Here is a 24643-nt window from a genome sequence, read left to right as displayed (position 1 = left end):
GAGAGGCCACAACAGTGAGAGGCCTGCGTACCGCAAAAAAAAAAAAAAAAAAGGGAGCAAGAGAATTCAAGGCTTGGGAGGATGGTCATGAAATGGAAAAGACAAGTGCCACTGTGTCTGGCTCTGAGAGTGGGAATAATGAAGAGCTCTTAGGGGCAGCATGTCTACAGGACCTTAATATAAATGATGTGTAGAACAGGGACTTATAAAGTGTGTTGGAGTGTGTCACACAAATCTTCCTTTCTATAAGACCTTCAAAAAATCTATATAGATTACTCATATATTTGTTGCAAACAGATTCTTTCTGAGGAAGTTAACGAGGTACTGAGTCTTTGTACTAGTGCTTGCTTAACCAAGATATAGTCAATGTCAATGAATGGGTTATATTTTTATCAGGAGTCTCTTATACATTAGTGTCTTCTGGAACATATTCTAGGTGAGGAAAGTGTGTGAATAGGAGGAGCCAAAGAATAAGTTGTATCACAAACTTTCATGGAATTTACAGTCAGAAGAGATACACATGGACTTAAATAACTGTACTATATGAAAGAAAGTGCTTTGTGTCAAAAAACTAGAGTATAAATAAACTGCTATAGGTATTCACAGGACAGAGAGCTTGATAAAGTTAGAGAAACAAACAGGAGATAGCATTTGAATTGGACCTTGAAGAAGCAGACTTACATATGCAGAGATAAGGAACAATTGGGAAGAAGGAACAACAAGATCAGACTCAGGAAGACTTGACAGAAGGGAGCATATTTGGAGAAGACTGAGAAGATAGGGAGCTAAGGGGAATAATGACTGATGGAACAATAGACAATAATATAGCTTGAAGGTACTGGATAAGTGACAGGAACAAAAAAGGAGGGGAAAACACAGAAAAGGAAGAGAAAGGAAGAAAGATGACCATTGTTTCTACATATTTTTTAGGGCTTTTTTAGGGCTCTCTGCTCATTTATAGCTTTCAGGGGGGGTGTGTCAGGCACCAGGTCAGCAACTAGACATGATTGGCTTCTTTCCCATTGAACTGGGGCCACAGGCAGTTTCTCAGCTGGAGAGAAGGCTGTAATTGAGCTATTAATGTGGCACAATGGGGGAACAAAGGATGCATTGATTATCTGAGCCCTTATGGCATATAAGTATGCATAGAAAACAAATGGAAGCAAAAATTTAAGGTTTGTTATCATTGTCCCTAACCACTTCTTTCCCCAAGAGGAAGCACACTTGCACAGGGAAAAGGAAGTAAAATTAGCCTAAAGCAAAGACATTAATACATGTCTAGTGTTTCCAACAGTGTTGGAATAGTTTTCCACAGAATATTAAAGTGTATATGTTTTCCATAGAATATAAAATCTGTGAGATGCTCTAGGGAAAAACAAATGTTCTGTGTTCAGATAAGTTTGGCAAATGTATATCATGCCCCCCCTTGGAGATTTACCATCTACACTGGCATTTTAAAGTCTGAGAAGTCCTGAACTCAATAAAAGTGCATAACCTTGTTTAACTAAGTGCTTTCTAAACTAATTTAACCACAGAATCTATTTTTTGCTTAAGACATTAACATTTCACAAAATCTGTTCTAAGGAACACACTTTACATCATGGTGATTGTACTATTAGTAGAAACGTTTGACATAAGAAAGGCTGCAAAAGTGCCAGAAGCCAGGAGAATACTGTAGAAGGTGTCTTTCACTTGAGAACATATGCTCACGGGTCATACTATCTCATGAAGGGAGTCAGCCAGTCAACAATTCTCCACTTAATTTGTATTACACACCTAACAGTGGCTTAAGCACAGTGCATATGGCTGTGGCCTCAGTGAACAGAGGTCACTCAGAGGATTTTCTTTTGAAGGTAAAACATTAATAATGAGAATAGTACTGATGACAATTTAACAATCACTGATAAAATTGATTTACAGCCACATGGTTGATTTGGTACTGGTTTAGAGGCTGAATCTTAATCACCCTTTATTGCTCCAGGTCTTCATTTTATCATTTACTACTTGGAAATAGGATCAGTTCCATTGTCTCAACTCTACAAATCCTGGACTTTCTGGACTTTCTATATTCTCTTTAAGTGCTGTGTGAAAACCAGCTTTTTTTTTTTTTTCCTGAGCTCATCACTTTCCTCTCAAATAAATAATTTGTACCACCTGCCCTCATGGAGTTTGCAGTCAGATGGAAGAGATGGCACAAACAACTACAGTTGACCCTTGAACAATGTGGGTCCACGTATATGAAGATGCTTTACAACAGTAAATACTACAGTACTACACAGTCCATGGTTGGTTGAAATGAAACAGTGAATGTGGAGGAACTACAGATATGGAGAGCCAACTATAAATTATACACGGATTAACTCCCATGTTGTTCAAGGGTCAACTGTAATTCATTTTTACTAACATTCTGTTTTTCAATTTCTTTTCTTAATGTCAAAAGTTTACTATTAGGTAAAATATCTACCTAATATTCCAGTAATACTGGAATACTGGAATATTGGATATAATACTGGATAATAATAATACTGGAAGCAATATTCCAGTAATACTGGAAGTAAGTCTTTGTCTGTTAGGGCTGCAGTTTAAAAAATAACATAAACTGGGTGATTTAAACAACAAATCTTTATTTCTCATAGTTCTAGAGACTGGGAAGTCCAAGATCAAGGCATGGCAGATTTGGTGTCTGCTGAGGGCCCACTTCTGGTTCACAGACAATTATTTTCTCACTGTGTCTTCACATGGCAGAAGGCAAGGGAGCTCTTTGGGGTCTCTTTTATAAGGGCACTAGTTTCATTCATGAGGGCTTTGCCCCTGTGATCTAATCACCTCCCAAAGACTTCACCTCCAAATACCATCACTTTGGGGCTTAGATTTCAACTTATGAATTTGGCGGATTACAAACATTTAAAGTCAATTAGTTGGGTGCTTCTAGTTGAGTTTCAGGTTTTACACTAGTAAAAGGCTGCTCAAGGCATGTGATACCCTGTTTCAGTGTCTTCTCTAAAATATAGGGAATGGGGTTAGGCATTGTGTTTTTAATTTATTGTAATTCAATATTCTATTTAACATGCTCTTGGGAGTTGGTAGCCCACTAAGCCCACCTCAGTAGTGATTAACAAATTTCTCAAATATTTCCCCCAATTCTGTTTAAATAAAAGTGGTTTTCAACAGAATGTAAAATGTAATAGATTTTAGGAGTCCTAAAATTTTGCTCCTTCTTCTGTGTATTTTACCTTAATCCATGGCAGAAACATCTATATATTCATGGAAGCTAGAAAATTCAAAGCCATCTTTTTTATACACTCACTTATCATCAAATCCTATTGCTTTAAAAGCTCCCTTTACACCTAACTGTTCCACATTAATGCCAGTCACAAACCTAAATCTGGATTAGCTGTTTCTTCACTCAAAACCTCTTTGTGGTTTCCAATGCAAAATCTAATTTGTCATTGATGTGGACATTTGTTTCTTGTCTGCATAGCATCCATTCGTACTTTTTGCCTTTTGCATAGTACTCTGAATTTTCCAATAATGAGATTTGGGAGGTAAGAATGTATGCTTGGCTCTCAGAATGAGTTTTCATTGGTTTAAACAAATTAGCATGTCCACAAATCCCTGCCACATTGATTGGCTCAGGGCTTGGCTCATGGGCCAAGTCAAGACATTGCCAAAAGGACTCAATTCTATGACTTTAGTTGCTCTGTTAGGGAAGCAGATTTCCTCCTATTCTCCACTAAGCACATAGCCATGAAGTAAGGCCACTAAAAGGAACCAGCCTGTGGAAACAGAGTTCAGAAAAGAGAGAGGCAAACCGGATCACAGTGTCTGAACTCCAGGTGGAGCATCATCTTAAACGAAGGTTACCCTGACTAGTCCCTCAGGTGAATCATTTTCTCTCTCTATCTCTCCCTCCTTCTCTCTCCCCCTGATTCTTTCTTCCTTTCTTCTTTTCCTTTTTCTTTTTCTTTAGGTATTTTGGAGTAAAGCATCCTAAATAATTACTTCTCCTTCACGGTTTTAACCCAGGCATCTTCCCATGTTTTAGTGACATCTGTTTATTCATTTCCCCCAAGCAATCTACAGTAATCAAATAATATCATAAATAATCATTTAATTACATTTTTGCAATTGGAATAAGTGCTTTGAGGAAAAGTTCAGGATTCCAGTAAAATCTGCAATGGGAGACCTGATCAAGTCTGGGTATAGAGGAAGCCTTCTTTGAGGAGGAGCCACTTCAACTGAGACCTAAAAAGTCCTGGGGAAACTTCCACTCCTTGTCAGTTCTTTTGGAAGCAGGGCTAGCTTTGCACCTCATGGGCCTGGAACTCAAGAGAAGTTGGACTTCAGACTATGGATGCTAAGTTGGCAGGCCGGGAAACAGCATATCAGGAAACTCTTAGAAAGGGACATAGTACTCAGACATTTGGAAATTCTATTCTGAATAATGAGTTTTTGTCTCTGCTTATCACTCTTTTGAAACACTTTTAAGGCAAATCTCTCTTATTCCCATTTTCTTTTTAGATTTCTGCTGCTATTTGGGGTTTCAGGAGCAAGCACAGCAGTCTTCAAGAGAAAGCAGAAGACAGTATGATCTCTCCCTTCTCCCGTAGCTTCTTTTTACCATTAAAATCTCTCCCATGATGTGGAGAGTTCTTCACCAGCATATAAAACTGATGGGAAAGTTCAGGTCTCAACAGGACACCCCCTTAAAACAGACTGATGGGTGGTCTGGTTCTATTATGAAGGAAACATCTGTTAACTGCTTTCAGAAAAAGGGGATTGCCTTTTGGCAGGGAACTGAGAACACAGCATCACAGACTACACTAACAAAAGATGTTGGGTTCAAAATAGAAATTTCAGCAAACTGCACCACTTTTAGAAAGTAGCAGTTAGCGTCATCCAGTGCTGAATACAAATATGACTTCACTCAGTGAGAGCTTGTGAATGTGTCAGATTTGGAGGACTTCTGTGTAAATTATATTCTAAATTGAAATATTCTGGGAACATGGATTGGATCTTTCCAGGGGATTTGCCTTAGCGATAGCCATATCTGGGCGCGTGGCTTCTATTCTGCCAAACGGGGCCAAGAGCTTTCATGTCCAAATCCATTTTGGAGGTGTCTTTTTATTTCAGAATCATTTTGGCTTCCAAAGTATTCTTGTAATTTCTTTCTAGTCTTTGAATAAAATAACTCTAAAACATGGGAAGATGCACTGGCTACTCTGATTCCTATCAGTATGGCAGAAACCAATGATGAGATTTCTGATAAGAAATTTCTTTCTAGTCCTATTTTGCTTCTCTGGAAATATGGACCGAATTGGCTTCAATATTTATATCCATTCTTTCAAGATACTCATGATCTGCTTAGTGACATATAAAGTGGCTCACTGGAGTTGTTTATTTATATGGTGACATACATTCAAGGATTAGTGGTGGATACAAAATCTTTCGTAGAACTGCTGAGGAATGAGAACTATCTTTTGGGGGTCATTTATATACAAGAAGAGATTAATCTGAAAGAAAATGCTTGAGTAAACATAATCTTGGGAGATTAATAATAGTGCATTAGGGCTTCCCTGGTGGCGCAGTGGTTGAGAGTCCGCCTGCTGTTGCAGGGGACACGGGTTTGTGCCCCGGTCCGGGAGGATCCCACATGCCATGGAGCGGCTGGGCCCGTGAGCCATGGCTGCTGAGCCTGCGCGTCCGGAGCCTGTGCTCCGCAACGGGAGAGGCCACAACAGTGAGAGGCCCACGTAACGCAAAAAAAAAAAAAAAAAAAAGAATATAATAATAGTGAATTAGACAAATAGGAAAGATATTTGCTCTTATTTCCATTCTTAGGATGGGTATTATTAAGTAGGGTAAGTAAGGAATACTTTTTCCTTACTTAACTCTTAAGACAGATGTTGTGAAGACACTTCATTCTTAAGACTGTGTAAACTAAATTAGGGGCTTGGAAGAATAAGATGGTTAAAGGGGTTTCCAAAATTCTGGTAAAATTTTTGTTGTCCAAATATCTCTTGAAACTCTTTCTCAGGTACGTGGGAGGTGTTCCTTCTCTTATCTGTTGAGATGTGTTTTAACTCTTCCAGTGGATGAATGTGAGCTAAACCACCCAGTAGTACTGGGTTTGATGTAACAATAGGGAGCTACTAAATTCTGAATAGTGGTAAGGAAACAGGTGAAACAAAATTCAGAAGGGGTTACTAGTGATTCTAGAACATTCAAATTTCATTGTAAAATTCTCATTGTCCTGGGGGGGAAAAGTCATGTTTTATAGCAGGGCAGGACTTTGTTAGAATCAGTAAAGTGGGCATATTTGAGGCCATTGTTGTCGGTCGGATTTGTTAAGTGAAGTCATCATAGCCTAGTGGCTGCTTATGTTTATTGATAGAGTCAGGCCTCTTAATTTGGACTCATTGTGGTAGGAGTTCAATACACCTTGGATGAACAAATAAGTACATGAATAGATGAATTAAAGAATGAGTTGCAAAAATACAAATTTAATTAGTGAAAGGTATATTATAGAAGATTTTGGTATAATCGTTTCATTACAGAAGCATGAAAACTGTTCATAGAATTTCCTGTCAGCTAAAGACTTTTGATATCTGCTTTAATAAATAAATTAGAAAAATTTATATTTAGTATACATTTCACACTTAAAGTTTGGTATTTTATGCAGTACTATCAAAGTACTTGAAAAGAGTTTTTTCTCTTGAGCAAGCCAAAATCTTGCTCACAATTTATTTAGTTCATAAACATTTTTTTTTTTTTTTTTTTTTTTTTTTGCGGTACGCGGGCCTCTCACTGCTGTGGCCTCTCCCATTGTGGAGCACGGGCTCTGGACGCACAGGCTTAGCGGCCACGGCTCACAGGCCCAGCCACTCCGTGGCATGTGGGATCTTCCCGGACGGGGGCACAAACCCGTGTCCCCTGCATTGGCAGGCAGACACTCAACCACTGCGCCACCAGGGAAGCCCCATAAACATTTTTATCCCCATAAATAGTACAAAGCCTTCTCTAGTTGGAATGGTCATAAATCCCATGGATGACTTTTAATTTTTTGAAAATATTATCTTGTTTGAAAGGATTGTGAAGTAGGTTGGACAGGGATAGTTATCTCTTTTAGTTTAAAAGACACAGGAGCATGCAAATACATTCACAGATGTCTCTGACTCATCCATACTTGAGCCAAGGCTGGAATTCAGAACCTTTCCAAGCAAAATTGATATGCACTGTTATTTCCAACCTCATTCAACTGCCTTTAATTTTTCTAACAGTACCTTTCTTCTTTGAGGACCTACTCCTCCCCAAATGCCCCCATGTGGTCCCATAATAGTTCAAAATCCTTTCCCACCCCCTTCAAACTTGTAAGTGGGCCATTTGTAGCATTTCCCCAGCACAGTGTCAGGTGGAAGGGAAGGGTCTCATCAGAGTCCTTCTTCAGAATGTTCCAGTCTTAGGTATTGGGCATGGTGGGGCTGTATCCCTTCCACTCTACTAGAGAAGGTAGGAGTTCGGAAGCTCACTCTCCCTGCCACATGGAGACCACTAGTGTGCAAGAGGAGAAGATGCAAGAAAATTATGGTGTCAGAGAATTCTTGGGTTTATTTTCTGTTCTCTTTCCTGCCTTGTGGGGCATCCTTATTTTCTTCCTTTGATTTGTCACCACTCCTAGTTTTCTTCTGATAAGTTTCCTTTTTTCCCAGTGGCATAGATAATTAAAAGCTTGGGCTTCAGTGCCACACTGTATCAGTTCCAATTTCAAGCCATTGCTTACTACCTCTGTGTGTGTGAGCAAGTGCCTTGAGTTCCCTGAGCTTTATTTCCTCATCTGTCAAAAAAGGATAAAAATATTACTAACCTCACAGGTTGTGCTGAGAATTAAGAACTACTGTCTGTAAAATACTGAGCTAAATGCCTGGAACACAGTAAGCTCTCAATATGTTATTTGTTACTACTCATATCATTATTGTTTAAGCTAGCTTCTGTTGGATATTTGCCACTTCCAAGGAAAGAGTCTTGTTTATTCATTTAGTTTAGTCAAATATTTGCTATCGTCATTGCTTTCCATAAAAATGCTAGACATATAAGATCTAAATTAATGGGATATTCTTGTATAGCACATAATGTTGTGGAAATTCACTTCCAATGTTCTCAAATGGGAATTTCATCCAAGATCAATTAATGGCTAGCTATTCCATGATTTAAAATGAAACCATGGCATTAAAAAAAAAAGACTTACTATTTTTAAGTTACTAATCTTTGATCTAACTGGAGCATTAGAATTTAGGAAAAAGTAAGCAGTATACATAATTTTTCTAATGGGCAGAATAGGCACTTAACACCTAGCTTTTCCCTTTTAAAAGTCTGTAGATGATACACTGCAATGAAATTGTATCACACTAATAGATGCTGTCTTCATTCTGGACAGACTGTAAGGTAGTCAATGCAGACATTGTGCTTTTGTGAATTTTCCCTTTAGGTCCATAGACACATGACATGTATATCACCAAAAGAGGAGGGAACAGAAATGATGGGAACATAAAACATTGAGCAGAGCTCCAAAGAGAAAGAGACTTCTCTTTGACACTTATTGTACAACATTTCCAAGGTCTTGGAATGTTTTTGGTATATTTAACTGGCAAAAGATTTTTTTTTTTAAGTCTGTAGCTCTTTTCTTTTTTTTCTTTTCAGTGACAATACACGTCTGGGCTGACAGTACTCTGCACACCTATAGCTTTAATGACATGTCTGATATGTCTCTATCAGTCTGCTTCCACCATTCCTATTTTTATGCTGGCTTAAAAAACCTTTAAAAATAATACTAAAAGATGGCATTTAAAATTTTATTCTGGTTCCTGGAGTTAATGATTTTATATGAAATTATCAAGGCGAAACACTTACCTACATGACACCAACATCATCCTCTTGATTCTTTCTCTAACTGGAAATTTGGGACACATTAAAAAGGGGTCAAAGGACCAAGCTGTGGAAGCAGAATTATGTTAAAGTTTGGCTAAGCTTTGGAACAGATATTCACATTTTTCTCTTAAGGGTTGTACATCAAGACATATAGAGAGCCAGAATAAAACAATAAATTATTGGTACAGAAAAGACAGGACTAAATTAATCCAGTGTGTTTATAGTAGATTCTCAGCTCTGTTTGAGGAGATAGGAATGTGTAAGAGGATGAAATCATGTGTGCAGGGAAAGGAAACAAGACCGTATCACTTGTTTTCAAGTAGTTTTATTTTTCTTAAAGGAAAAAGGTACTTTTTTTCCTGGGTCTACTAACTTTTATGATCTATTAGAAGGCTTTGTAATGCAATCTACTTGGGAAAGATGATTTGCTAAATTTTATAAGCCAGAGGCAATTCTCTAGGAATCATCAGTGCATCTAAAATTTCAAAAGTCTATTATGTTTAAAACAAGTTTAACGTTTTTTGGTAAAATTCCACATTTTTATTATTACTCTCCCCTTCTTTTTTTAGGAAATAGAGAGCAAAGTATTCTTCGTACCCTTTTATTAGTGCAAACCATGCTGCTTTGCAGATTCTAGTGAGGAATTTGAAGTTTTACCACAAACTTGTTTTGTGACCTTATAGAAATGACTTACTCTCTTATTCACTGTAATTGTTAGTTCCCTTATCTATAAAGTGGAGTAATAATATCAGCCAATCATAGGATTTTTTAAAAGATTAAGATATTACCTGTGAGTGATTTGCCCTCATTATGGCACAGAGTAATTGCTTAACATAAGAAACTGGAGAGGGCTTCCCTGGTGGCGCAGTGGTTGAGAGTCCGCCTGCCGATGCAGGGGACACGGGTTCGTGCCCCGCTCCAGGAAGATCCCACATGCCGCGGAGCGGCTGGGTCTGTGAGCCATGGCCGCTGAGCCTGCGCGTCCAGAGCCTGTGCTCCACAACGGGAGGGGCCACAACAGTGAGAGGCCCGCGTTCCACAAAAAAAAACAAAAAAGAAAGAAAGAAACTGGAGGTCTTTAGAAAGCTTGAATTACACAATTCCAGGAAAAAGGATTTCTCTTGAATTATATAATTTTTGGAAAAAGCATTTCTCTCACCTTGCCTTAAAATGACATTTTTTAAAGTGGCTCTCCTTATTGAAAAATCAAGCACTGACCCAAAATTTCAGAATCTGAAACAACAGTGGTTCAGAGCATTTAGGGAAATAGATCTGTCCAGTCTCCTTCCTCTTTTTTTTATCTGTGATGCTCCCTGAGGAGCCCTGAAGAGGGCTATTTAATGGTCTTCTTTCCTTCTGTTGGACTACTAGTGCTCAGGTTAGCTGGGGCCTGCTTCCTTTCCTGAGCACCCAATAACCAGTGTGATTCCAGACACTCCTAACATGCCTTTTAAAGATCCCAGTAGCTTACAACTCATGAAGCATTTTTAAAGGATGGTTTCTATATTTCCGTTTGGGGTCCGTGTATCGGCCATTGTCATCAGCACTGTATTTCATTGTATTTCTCTTCCTTGAGCTCTTCTTTCAGGTTTCTGCTTGTAGTCGCAAGAGACTTGGTAAAAGACTGCATTGAAACGTTCAATTGCAGAGTCCTGGTTAGAATTTGGAACTTGGTTTACAATTGAAACAATGTTAGAAGCAGTTGGTTCTTAGATTACTTAAAGGTTTTTGAAGACCTTAGCACTACATTGAGTTCTGAGTTCTAAGAACCATTGGCCATTTTGTGTGAAAGAAAGATGTAGAGGAGGAAAGAAATGGCTGCTTCTTTTCTAATATAATTTCACCAATTGTAGCCAAGATTTTAATCACCAGGTTAAATGTTTCTTGACACTATTCTACATCCCACTCTGTATCTCTCTTCTTCTCGTGCCTTTTCTTTCTGGCACCTTAAGCCTTTTTTCACTTCTGAATAAACACCCCTTCACTTTACATCACTCCAGGTTTTCTTTATTCTCTTTTTTCCTTCTATTAGAATTCTCATTGCCTCAGTTAACTTGTTATTATAGAGGTGGTAAATGAAGAGTGATCCAATAACATCAATTCACACTAGTATCTTTAACAACATTCCATATGTACCATGCATGGCTGTAAGCAGTTTTTATAAATTAAATCACTTAGCCCCACAGATATCCTATGAGGTAAATCTCATGATTAACATTGTTTTACAGGTGAGCAAGTGAAGATAAAGTGATATAAAATTTCTTGTTTATGTCACATAGTTTATAAGAGTAGACTAGAGATTGGAACCCAGGTTGTGTGACTCTAGAATCAATGTATTGTAACCATTGTTTATGCTGTATTAGGGTGAGTGGGGATAATTTCCTTGAAGAACTGTCATTTTACACATGTCCAGCAGTCTGGGGAAGATGTTTTGGGGCAAGTGGACCAATGGTGGGATAGGTCCAGCCTGGACCTAGACATTAAGGTCAAGTCCCTTTTGGTGTTTCTGTTTTGTACCCTCCACTTTCCACTCTGTACCTTCAATTTTGCCTTGAACATAAAACTCCTCTAAAAAAAACAAAGCTTTAAAAAACACTGCCATGAAGTAAGTACCTCAAATCCAGGTTTTGAAATAAATGAGGTATGTAACAGTGTTGCCCAGAAACTGGATTCTTAGTGTGAAAAATGAAAGGCTTGCTAAATTCCAACATCATTGCAGTGCATAACCAGAATTCATTTTGTTGTGTGTCACTAATTAGGTTCAATACAAATATAAACCCATCAGTTATCTAAATGATTACTTTTATTTCCATGTGATCATAAAACAATGGCTTCACCAATTGTTTGACAGTAAGCAAGTAAACAAATAAACCTAAAAATTATGAGTCAGGATGAATACTGAAAGCTTGATGTGATTGAGAATAACAAATGGACTATGGTTGCTTAGATGGGGGTGGTGGTTGGGAGATTTTAGTTTGGAGAATGACATGTAAATTGCAATCCACCCTCAAGGAACACATAGCTGGGTGTGGAACAAAGACTGGGAATTAATGACATATGATTCAGTTTGATAAGAAGTACCACAAATCTATGAGCATGTTGATGAGAGAACAAAGAGGAGGGAACAATTATCTCTGCTCTGGAAAATCTGCACAGACCTCATAAATATTTGGGCTAGGACACAAAGTAAAGTAGGGGTTTGCTAGATGCAAATTATGTGTTCTCTATAATTTGTTAATGCCAGAGGGTTCATGGGCCAGATACAAAATATGTTTTTTAGTACATGCTGTGCTATGTCACCCCGACCATCAACACCACTCAAATGAGTCACTTTTTCAGAGATTCCTTCCATAAAGAGAGCCTGATTCAATAACTGGTCAATCTGGGGCAGTAGAGGTCCAAAAGGGCCAGTTCCCTTGCTTCCGCCTGAAGGTATCTCTTAAGGGTGAAGGTCCATCCAGTTTCAGAGCTACCTGTAGAACCTATGATTAGCTAAGGCCTTGGCTGTGACTTCATGGCAATTTAGCTTCTAACTCTGTCCAATCCTGTGTCCTTTACTCCCCTGCAGGTGCCGATCTTCAATAAACTCCTGCAGGCAAATATCCAACACAGAGTTTGTTTCCAGGGAAACCGACTTACAACCAATCCTCAATAAATACTTACTGATTGGCTGCTTGACTGAAATTTATTTAGGACTAAAGAGAGCAGTGAAACATTTATTAATTATTATTACTGACAGATACAAATATTAACGGTAACGTTTCTGTGATTGAGATCCTTATTGAGGTTCAGTAGCATTCGTTTGTAGTGTTGCACATTTTCTTGGTGTTTTAAGTAAAGTTAGGCTCCCCTATTACTTGTAATGTTGATGTTTAAGGATAAAGTAAATGACTCCCATCCTGTACAGCTCCTACCCAAATTCTTGAGGAGAGTTGCAGAAATGACACACTTTTCTCTGATGGATAGTTTGGTTTTATGCATTATGAATCATTTCCATGATGCTGCTGAGGTATAAATGGAATTTATACTAAAGAGATCATCATGGGCCTCAAGGTGAACTCCAAACTACCAAAATTCAAGGAGGAAGAATCAGGATGCAGGTACAGATAAAGGTTAGTCATTGGTTGCAATTCTTCTGAATCTGTATTTTTCTGGAGTTTTTTGTTGTTGTTATGGTTTTGGGCTGTCAAATATTTGAGTCTGTGATGGAGAAACTCCAGGTTTTACATTATTGATATCCCATTGTAACTTCTGATTTCAGAAGTTTTACACTGCCTGGAAATGTTGATGCTGATACTTTTATTTGCATAATTAGAGATGCCTCCCCAAAGCATTGTTATTTGACTTTCCTTTCCAGCTTTCTGGAGATTTTGAGAGAAGATGTCTAGCCTCCCCTAGGTGTGTCTGTCAAATCCTGTTGATTCTTATTCAGTGTAAGACGGAGATGACTGATAAAATAAATGAGGAGAATAAACAGCAGAATTAGTTTTTAATTTTCCTTTTCCCTTGATTGCTCACAGTGTGTGTTTGCAAAGGCATGAAATTATGGCACCTCTTTTGTGTGCGAAATGCCAAGAACTTGTTTAGTTTGCAGTGCTAAAAATGATGATTTTCAAGATCCATTTACCCAGTAAAGGTAAAATGAAAGAGAAATATTTTAAGGAGGAAAATGAAGACAAAATGGTTTCAGTTTTGCTTTTCTTAAACCTCTCTGCTGTACAGTTATCTTACATTTCTAATGAACAACTTATAATGATATGTGGGATATGAATTCTACACAACCACGGCTGTTTTCTTCTTCCTCCCCTTGTTTTCTTCCCCTCTTCCTTCTCTACTTCTCTCACTTTTTTTTCTTTTTCTTCAGTTTCTTTGCCTTCTCCTCCTCCTCCTCTTCCTCCTTCTCTTCCTCCTTTTTTGGTGATATTTTAGAACAACCAATTAGTCAGGGTTAATTATCTTAATGATCAAAGGGATTGTGGACATGCATCTTGCAGAAAAGATACCATTCATTCCCCTTCCTTTTTCCTGGCCTATATTCAACTCAATTCATCACTAATATGTTAATGATGAGACTAGTCTGAGCTTTGCTAGAAATTTTTTCTGGGTTTTTAATTTGGTCTTTTCTTTCCATTGTACTAAAAATCTTGGTCAAGTCACTTAGCTACTAATTAATCACTTGACCATTGTTTATTTGGCACTATCCAGGTACCAGGCCTTTTTATACTTACTGAGAAAAAAATGGCGGATGAAATAGCATGGCAGTTCCTTCATGGAAATTGTAGCCTAGAAAGCATAGTGAATGAGGAGGTAGATTAGCTATGATGAGGCTGGAGGGGTAAGCAGGGGCCTGATTCTATGGTAGTTCAATGTATGTTCAGGAACTTTGTCTTTATTCTAACAGGGTTGTGAGATCTTGGAAAGATTTTAAACATAAGAACAACACAATCAGATTTATGTTTTAAGTAAATGTGGAGTCTGGGCTAGATAATGAACAATGAGGAGGTATATGACCTGTAAAGAGTTACAGTGAGAGAGGATGGCAGTGTAGACAGGAGTTGACAGAGGTAGTGGTGGTGTTATTGAAGATGGAGGAAAAATAAACAGATTTTAGAGATTTAAGATAATATCAATGAGACTTGTTGAAGGAGAAGGGGGATTAAAGAATAATTTATAGATTCCTGACTTGGGCATTGGGATGGATAGATGGTTCTGACATTTGCTGAGACAGAAAATAATGAGAATTGGTTTGAAGGGGAAGGTGAATTCAGTCCTCAGCATGTTGGGTTTCAGATGCCACTGAGGCATTCAAGTGGAGATGCCAAGGCAGTCAAGTTAGAATATAGATTTGGAACTCAAAAGAAAGATCTGAACTGGATATAAATTAGAAACTCCATGATATATGGATAGTAACTGATGCTTTGGGCATAGGTGAGACCATCTTGGGAAAACCCATTGTGTGGTATTCAGAAGGAAGGAAATGTAGGGAAAGAAGAATCTAGGGCCAAAGCCTGAAGGTTATGAACATTTCAGGTTTGTGTTTGTATGTGTGTGTGTCTGAGTCTCTCTCTGTGTGTGTGTATGTGTGTGTGTGTGTGTGTATGCACACACACACACACACACATATGAGAGAGAAGCAATAGTGTAATTTAAGAGATAAGGCTACCGACTAAAGTAAGGGAAGAACTGAGATATTCAGAGGTTTGAAGACAAATGAGGAAGTCTGAAATAGTTCTTGCAGAAAGTAGGTGAAGCATTACCTAGAGAAACACAGTAGAATTATTTAGGTGTTCAGAAGACCTACTGAGGTTATTATCGTAAATTTAAAGCAGTTTCATTGTACCCTGTTAAGTAATTTTCTCAAAACAACTTTTGACCTTCTAGGTAAAGGAATGATAAAACAGGTATAAACAGGGATGGAATTTTCTTTAATTTTTTGTTTTTTTTCTTGGCTGCATTGGGTCTTCATTGCTGCGCAGGTTTCTCTAGTTGCGGCGAGTGGGGACTGCTCTTCGTTGCAGTGTGTGGGCTTCTCATTGCGGTGGTTTCTCTTGTTGAGGAGCACAGGCTCTAGTCATGCGGGCTTCAGTAGTTGCAGCATGCAGACTCAGTAGTTGTGGCACACGGGCCCTAGAGCGCACAGGCTTCAGTAGTTGTGGCACACATGCTCTAGAGCGCAGGCTCAGTAGTTGTGGCGCACGGGCTTAGTTGCTTCGTGGCATGTGGGATCTTCCCAGACCAGGGATCAAACCCGTGTCCCCTGCATTAGCAGGCAGATTCTTAACCACTGCACCACCAGGGAAGTCCCAGGATGGGATTTTCTACATGGGTTTTATTTAAAAAAATAGACGGGAAGGAAAGGTTAAGTTTGGCAAGAGAGTTTGAGGGTGAAGACCATGAATTCTAAACTTGGAATAAAAGGAGGCAGGAGAGATAAAATATGTAGGCAAATGTATAAATAAAAGGAAGTGCTGATGTAATGATCCACGTGACTTTAAACAAGCAAGACAAGGAGACCATGGCCAGAAAGAAGGAGGCTTGAATTAGTGGTTTGGGGACAGAGAAACTTGGATAATGGAAAGGAACAACTATGTCTGTATGAGTGGGAGGCTGAGGTGAGTGGAGGAGAAGGCTTTAGAGCATAAGGAGGTCAACAGACCGTGAGGTGTGTGTGGATATTACAGTCACCCAAGATAACTGGGGGAATTGGTTACTACAGACACTAAGCCAGGAACTTTATGAATAAGGGGGAATGGCATGGACGTAATTCTTTTGCAATAATAATAATTCAATAATTATAAAGAAAAACAATAATATTAATAATTAAGATCTACTGATTACTTTTTCTCTGCCAGGAGTTAGTTGCTTTATATGCATTATCTCCATTAACATTTACAATAAAACTAAGGACATTATTATCCCAACTTTAGAGCTGAGGAAACTAAAATCATAAAGGATGTTAGATTAAAACAAAGGTCTATCTGACTAGGAACTCACAATCTTATCTATTATTTTATACTACCTATTCGATAAACTATAGCAAAGATTAATTGTGATATGTAAATGTGAAAAATGTATGTGATTGCTAAACTCTAGAGTGACTACTGATGTGAAAATGCAAGGCATTGATAATATGATTACATTTTTGCTTTTCTAAGCTAATTTCTCCTCTCTTGCACGCTCAAGTAATTAAACCCATGCTTGGGTGGTAAAAATCATGGCTTATTAGTCTGCAGCCAGAACATGGGCTTTGGTCAAAACAAGTAGAATGCCTGGATTCATAAAGATAGTCAATGAGAGTGTCTATTGTGTTCATCCCAATGGTGTGCTCACAAACCTAATTCATATGCTGGCCCTTTTCCTGTGATGTCATAGAGCTGGTGATGATTACAGACCCTGAATTCCAGAGAACATTTCTTCTTCCTGATTAAACTAGCCTGAAAGGCATAGGTAGCCTCTATGAAAAACTGAAAAACCATAAAATGCACACTACGCCCAAAGGCTGTAGGCACAGATGTAATGCAGAGATAGCAGATCAGGGTGGGAAGAAGTCCCAAAAGACTCTATGGATAAGATGAATCTTAAGCTGGACCTGGGAAGGTGAGAAAGATTTGATAAGTCCTGAGAAGCAAACAGGGTTTTTAAGGCCATCAGTGAAATGGTGTTGTGTTCTCTATCATGGAGTATCTTTAGTGTATGCTTACTCATTTATACCTGAAATGAGTACTGCAACAATTCTTACAGAATATTCTAGATGTTCGCTAAGCTCTAGTATAGATTTAATAAATGAAAGACTGCAATTATGTCTGATTATTAAACCTCAATAGACATCGTATCTACAGTGGTATCCTTAGTTTAAAATAGCATATGATAATGATATGTACAATTTTAAAAGTGGAGAATACACATGGATGAAGCCATAGGCAGGCATGGATGCCTATTCAGTCAACAGACATGGATTGAAGCAATAGGCAGTTTTTTGTCTAGAGACTCTGAAACTACTTGTTATAATTTTCCTTCAGACCATCATGTATGAGAGATGTGAGAGGGAACAGAAAAAGTTTTGAGAAACAGGGAAATGCGTTCTTACCCATGATTTGCCTATTTTTAGAAGAGCTTGAGCAAGTCCTATGACCTCTCTGGTCTCAGGTTCTTCATCAAGCAAATGAAAAATTAAATTAAATCTGGACGCACAATTGCATGGTTTTGATTCTGTGTGGAGCATCTCTGAGCCTCCTTTATATTGCCTCGCCTGGAGTGATGCTGGCAGGAAGCAACCCTTATAATTAGTTTCATATAATTTTCCTGAGCTTCTGGGATATTGCACAAGGCATTTCTGAGAGAAATACCTATATACATTCCCAACGAGTAATCACGCTTATTTAAGTCAACAACTTGACTACAGTGAATTTGCCACTTGATTGACTTTCTGTACAGAAAAGATATGTTCACTGTGACATTGTTTTGCTCTTTATTGAAATATCTCTTTCATGCAAATAAAGATATGTATTTGCTGTTTTATGGTGACAACTATGCAAGTATTTTCATTATGTAGTTTATTTTTAAGGGGATTACACTTTTTCAGGCAGTTTCTTCTCTTGGCAAATCATGAGTGGGCTCTCAGCTAAGGTTATTTAATTTTAGAATGTTGATAGAAAGCTGCATGGTACTCTTGCCTTCTCTGTCTCTCTGTCTCTGACTCTCTGTCTCTCTCTCTCTCACACACACACACTCACACACACTCCTACCCAAATGCAAAACAAAAACATGAAACCACTGAGGATGCAAGAGCTAATACGTGTGTGTACTTCAGCTTCACAAAGAATCTAAATTAAAATGAAATTTGCCAGGACCTTACTTCTGAACAATTTTAATGATGATGGACACATAAATGAATATGACATTTGAAAGATTCAACTCTAAACATTCAGAGGCTTCATTCTCTGAGCTATTATTTCACTGGGATATGAAGCATGAAACCTAAAAAAAAAAAAGTGTCTTTTCACCCTTGAAAGCAGGCACATAACTCCCATTAACTCCAGAAGGAGGAATTATACATGAGAATGAAGACAGACAATAGGCAAATAAGTATGCACGTTCAGTCACCAGATTAACCCAATAGCCTATGATAGATGTTTGGGAGCCTTAATAGTCTATGAGATCAATAATCCATTATAGCCCATACTAGTGACTAAATGACTTTGGGGATTGGTAATGGCATCTGAAATCTTTTATATGTTTAAACCATAGCTTGTAATAAATCCTAAATTCTGAGGTATCACCATCTGGTTGCAGTAAGGGTGTCTTAGATTCAGCACATTGAGGTAAATAATGGCAAATAATAGGCACTCAATACATATTTATTGAATGAAAGGATCAACAAAGAAAAAATATTATTTACTCCATACTCAGATCTCTTCTGATCCTCACCTCTTTCAGGGCTGGGCATATTCAGGTTCTGCCTAATACTTGGTTACTTCTTCTTCTCATCGCTGACCCAATCAATGCTGGTTATACCTACTTCTCTTCTCCTCTTACTTCAGTTATAGTGTTTCTTCTACTAAATCACAGTAGACTTTATTTGTATTTGGACTTGCTAACCAATAGCTCTTTCTGAGGGGGAGAGGGTGTGAGGAGTTGGATCATCTTCCTTTATGGAAGCAGGACATTGATAACGGCTCTTAGCCTTTGGAATGATCATTTCTAAAGTAAGGGGCAGAGGAGAGAAAAGGCCAGTGTCCCCTGTGTTTTGCATGAAATCTGGCAAGTAGCAGATATTAAAATAAGGTTTGACAAATATATAAATGAAAAGAAACAGGAATTAGTTATCTATTTTACATACAGTAGTGTATATTTGTCAATCCCAGTCTCCCAATTTAGACTGGAATAATAAAGTAATATATTTCAAATATCTATATGTGGCACAACATTAAAAATTTCATTTATGTTTCTCACTAAGTTCTGTCAAGAATACTAAAACAGGATGTCTTATCTCCATCTTTAAAGATACTAAAACTTTGAAAGAAGTTAAAGAACTTTCTCTAGAACACCTGTCTCACATATCCCTGAACCAGAATTCTATTCCAGGTCAGTCTGACACAATTTTGGTTTTGCTGCTGTTATATTGTTCTGGGTTTTTTTTTCTCCCACTATTTTTATGTTCTGACCTTGGAACTGGGTTTGCACTGGCAGCAAGAGGCAGTATCTGAGCCTTAGTTCTACTTTCATAACATTTATGGTATCAGGCCCAAGCTATGCCAAGTCATAATGACAATGGCTAACGTGTTTAGAGATATCAAATCCATTAGCTTATATTTATGTACTTTTAACACACACTATACCATTGGATCACTATAACAAGCCTATGAGGTGTAATGCATGCATTTATTGTCATCATACTCTTCGCAGTTGAGAGGACAAAACAGATCCACAGCACTGACAAACCATAATCACCCAAAATCCATAATCTACATTAGGGTCTATTTTTGATGTTGTGCATTCTATGGGTTTGGACAAATGTACAGTGGCATGTTTCCATGGTAAAAATATACAGAATATTTTCACTGCCCTAAAAATCCTCTGTCCTCTGCCTATTCATCCCTTGCTCCCCCAACCAATTCCTAAGAACCACTAATTTTTTTCTTCACATGGAAAGAGAAAATACTTTTCCCAGAAAAGTACTTCTGAAAAAAGGGAGATATGAGTTATGAGGTCAATGGCAGACCTTAATTTGTCTTTAAAAGAAAAGAGATGATTATTGTTTATATGCTACAGGAAAAGAATTTGAATATACAGAAGAAAATGAGTCAATTAGTAGAGAGAGAGTCCAGAAGAAGTGATAAGTTATAGAATTCATATCAGGAGGTTAAATTGCCCTTCACCAGGTGTTTACTAAGAAAAAAGAATTTCTATGCTTGTCATTTTCCAGACTTCCTTTCTCTCTCTCTCTCTCTCTTTCTTTCTCTGTCTCTCTGTCTCTCTGTCTCTCTCTCTCTCTCTCTCTCTCTCACACACACACACACACACACACACACACACACACATACACACACACTTGGACCTTCTATCTGCTTAAAGCATGACATTGTGTTTCCACATTGCCACATTTGCTAATAACATCAGAAGGATTATTGACCTTTTGTATCTCACTCTTCACAGGACAATGAAACAGAATTAAACTTGTTAAAAAACACAGCTTCCAGTTTGTACTCCATTTGATTCCTGTGGTTTGCAGGAAGTGATATGTAATCCAGAGAGTCTCATTAAAGCCGCCTGACAGATAGATATCTTTTATCTATCTATATCTAGAGATAGATATATTTTTTCCTTTGCACAGCAAAGGAAACCATGACCATAATGAAAAGTCAACCTACTAAGTGGGAGAAAATATTTGCAAATCATATATCTGATAAGAGGATAATATCTGAAATATATAAAGAACTCATACAACTCAATAGAACAAACAGACAAACAATCCAATTTGAAAATAGGTAGAAGATCTAAATAGACATATTTCCAAAGAAGGCATACAGATGAACAACAGGTACATGAAAAATTATCAGCATCATTAATTATCAGGGAAATACAAATCAAAACCACAATGAGATATCACATCATACCTATTAGAATGGCCATTATCTAAAAGACAAGAAATAATGAGTGTTGGCAAGGATGTGGAGGAAAGGGAAACTTCATATACTGTTGGTGGGAATTTAAATTGGTGCAACCAGTATGAAAAGCAGTATGAAGTTTTCTCAAAAAATTAAAAATAGAACTACTATATATTCCAACTATTCCATTTTTGGATATTTATCTAAAGAAAAAGAAACACTAATTTAAAAATATATTCCCACCCTCATTTTTACAACATTGTTTACAATAGCCAAGATATGGAACAACCTAATGGTGTATAAATGGATGAATGGATAAAGAAATAGTGGTATATATACAAGCGAATATTATTCAGCCATAAAAAAGAATGAAATCTTGCCATCTGCAATAACATGGATGGACTTTGAAGGCATTATGTTAAGTGAAATAAGACAAAAAAAATACTGTATGATCTCTCCTTTATGTAGAATCTAAACTAAACAAAACAAAACAAAAACCAAACTCACAGGTATAAAAAACAGATTGGTAGTTGCCAGAGGTAGGGGGTGAGGGGGGAGATAAGGATAAATTTTTAAATTTTACATAAATTGAATAAAATTTTTAAAAGATTTATTAAAAATGAAAAATAGTACAGCCACTTTGGAAAACTGGCTGAGAAATGAAAGATTTACCTGCCACATGATTCAGCAATCTCACTCCTAATAATTTATTCAAGAGCAATGACAACATATGTCCACACAAAGACCTGTACATGAATGTGCATAACAACTTTATGGTAGTAAAAATGGAAAGCAGTCCAAATGTCCACCAACATGTAAATGTTCAAACAAATTGTATAATTTCAATACTACTCCACAATAAAAACAAAGTAACTACTGATATATATCAGAAATCATTATGATAAGTGAAAGAAGCTAAACACGAAACGCTACATACTGTGTGGTTTCTTTTATATGACATTCTACAGAAAAGAAAAACTATAGAGGTGAAATGTAGATCAATGATTGTCTGGGATTGGGCTTGGGAATAGGAGTTGACTATAAAGAGGAAGTGTGTGGGAATTTGGGGGATAATGGAGCTGTTCCATATGGAACTGTGGTAATGGTACACAGCTCATTGCGTTGGTTAAGCCTATAGAACTATGTGTCACATTGAGTGAAGTTTACTGTATGAAAATTTTAAACTATTTACCAGATTGTGGAGAGGAACCTAAAATGAAATGCAGACTATGACAAAAGATTCTAACTCTGTTACAAGTGACTAACATAACCAACTGAAGAAAGTCAGAAACAAAGGAGCCAACATAAACAACTTTGGAAACAGTGCTTTGACTGGAAACTGAAGGTTAAAGACAAAAAAAAACACTGTCCACAAATGCTGTACTCTAGTTAGTAAATTCATTTCTCACAGGGGTATGCATTAGCAACTCTGAAATTATATGTATACTAGGGTTGAACAGAAAAGTAAATATACTATAGATAATAAGAGATATATTTCTTAACTGTCTGAGAAATAAATTACAAATCATGATAGAGTTGAAGGTGAGAATGAACCTCGTGGTGTGCTGGGTTGGAGTTATCAATAAAGCACATGGGTATTTTTAAAAATATGTATAAGATAGAGTCATAAATGAATATAGATATGTATACATGTATGCATGAGTTATTATCCATACACATAGTTCCTAGCTCTGTCCACTGAGAGAACCTAGAAGCAGTCACTCCCCCGTAGAAATGAGCACTCCCAGTACTCAGAATTTGGTTTTTAAATACAATTCTCCATTATAAGAAATCAGGGCTCCTTGGAGAATTGATTGATTCCCTGGAAGAAGCAGAATGGAACCTCTTAAACAACTCTGGGCTAGGTAGCCCCCATCAGCCAAGGGCAATCCCGAGATGGGTGCAGTTGTGAAAAACAACAGTAACAACAACAAACCACCACCAATCTGTTCTCTGTATCTATGATCTTTTTATTGTCTCCATAGTTTTGCCTTTTCATTAATGTCATATAGTTGGAATCATACAGTATGTAGTCATTTCAGATGGGGTTCTTTCACTTAATAATAGGCATTTAAAAAAATAATAGGCATTTAAAGTGCTTTCATGTCTTTCGTAGCTTGATATCTCACTTTTTTTTAGTGCTTAATAATATTCCTTTTTCTGGATGCACTACAATTTTTTATACATTCACCTACTGAAGAGCATCTTTGTTGCTTCCAGGTTTTGGCAATTATGAATAAAGCTGCTATAAACATCCATGTGCAGGTTTTCATGCAGACATATATTTTTAACTCCCTTGGGTAAATACCAAGGGGCCTGATTGCTGTATCATATAGCAAACATATGTTTAGTTTTGCAAGGAACAGCCAAACTGTGTTCCAAAGTGACTACACCATTTTGCATTCGTACCAACAATGTATGAGAGTTCCCGTTGCTCTACATTCTTGCTAGCATTTGATGTTGTCAGTGTTCTAGATTTTGGCCAGCCTAATAAGTGTGTGGAGGTCAGGGCAGTTTATTTTCTTATCTGAAGCAAAATAGGTAATAAGTGGTCTTCTGACATTAGTTCTTGTGTTCATTTTATTACACCAGACCCTCCCCCAGGGAGGTCATGGTCACTGGCAGCACTGTATCTCTTGATACCCACACTTACCACTTATTTGCACACTCCCTTTTCTTCCATCTATAATCCAGGGTTTGAAATAATTTCTTATTATCGCATTTCTGGGAAAAGAACATAAATTAAGTAGTCAGAAGACTTTAAATAAGTCTCCAGGTCATACAAATAATAACATGTTTGATTCATTTAAAGAAACGTAACCTTTCTAAGCCTTGGTTTTTCCATTCGTTAAATTAAAATACAGTATTTGTTCCACCCAACAGGGATGAAGCAAAGATAAAATGAGGTAAAACATGCAAATATGCCTTCAGTTACTGGAATCACCATGTCAATGTATGATATTGTCATTATTTACAAAAGGCAAGAAGAAAGAACAATGAAATGTTGTTTTAGGGGGGTACCTGGTATCAGCTCTTTGTTACAATTTAGATTTCCTGTTCTTCCAGGCAAAGTCAGGTTGTCTCAGACCCAAGCTTCTGATGATTCCCAATGTCCAAGGTTTTTAAGTGCAGGGAACGTGTCTGGACCATGCTTGTGTCCTGCACTGTGTCTTGTGTATAGAGGGGACTAAAGAAGAGTGTGTGGAATGGAAGGAATTTGATTCCCTGGGGGCTAGTTCTGTTTCTGCTAAGATAAAACAAATGTTTCTCAACCAGATTCTAATCCAGGTAATGGGTGATGTAATAAAAAATGGGAAAAGGGTCGGGGGGAACTCTATGGAATAGAAATGGAGAAAAAAATACAAAAGGAAATACTTTTGCCCTCTATGTTAACATTTCCATATTCAATATGATTCACTTGTAAAGGAATTATGACCCTAGTGCATATTATTTTCCTACAAAGGGGACTCAAATCTCAAAACCATCCTTTTGATCCTAGAGAGTTTACAGTTTGGTCACAGTGATAGGATATGATCACATGAAACAATGAAAAATAAAAGCATGATAAATAAAAATTATTGCTTATTATTAATTACTGATAAATACTGTAT

This window comes from Lagenorhynchus albirostris, chromosome 9 (assembly GCF_949774975.1).
Source record: "Lagenorhynchus albirostris chromosome 9, mLagAlb1.1, whole genome shotgun sequence".
Taxonomy (NCBI): domain Eukaryota; kingdom Metazoa; phylum Chordata; class Mammalia; order Artiodactyla; family Delphinidae; genus Lagenorhynchus; species Lagenorhynchus albirostris.
The sequence above is the reverse complement of the archived record's forward strand: the minus strand, read 5'-3'. Positions refer to the sequence as shown.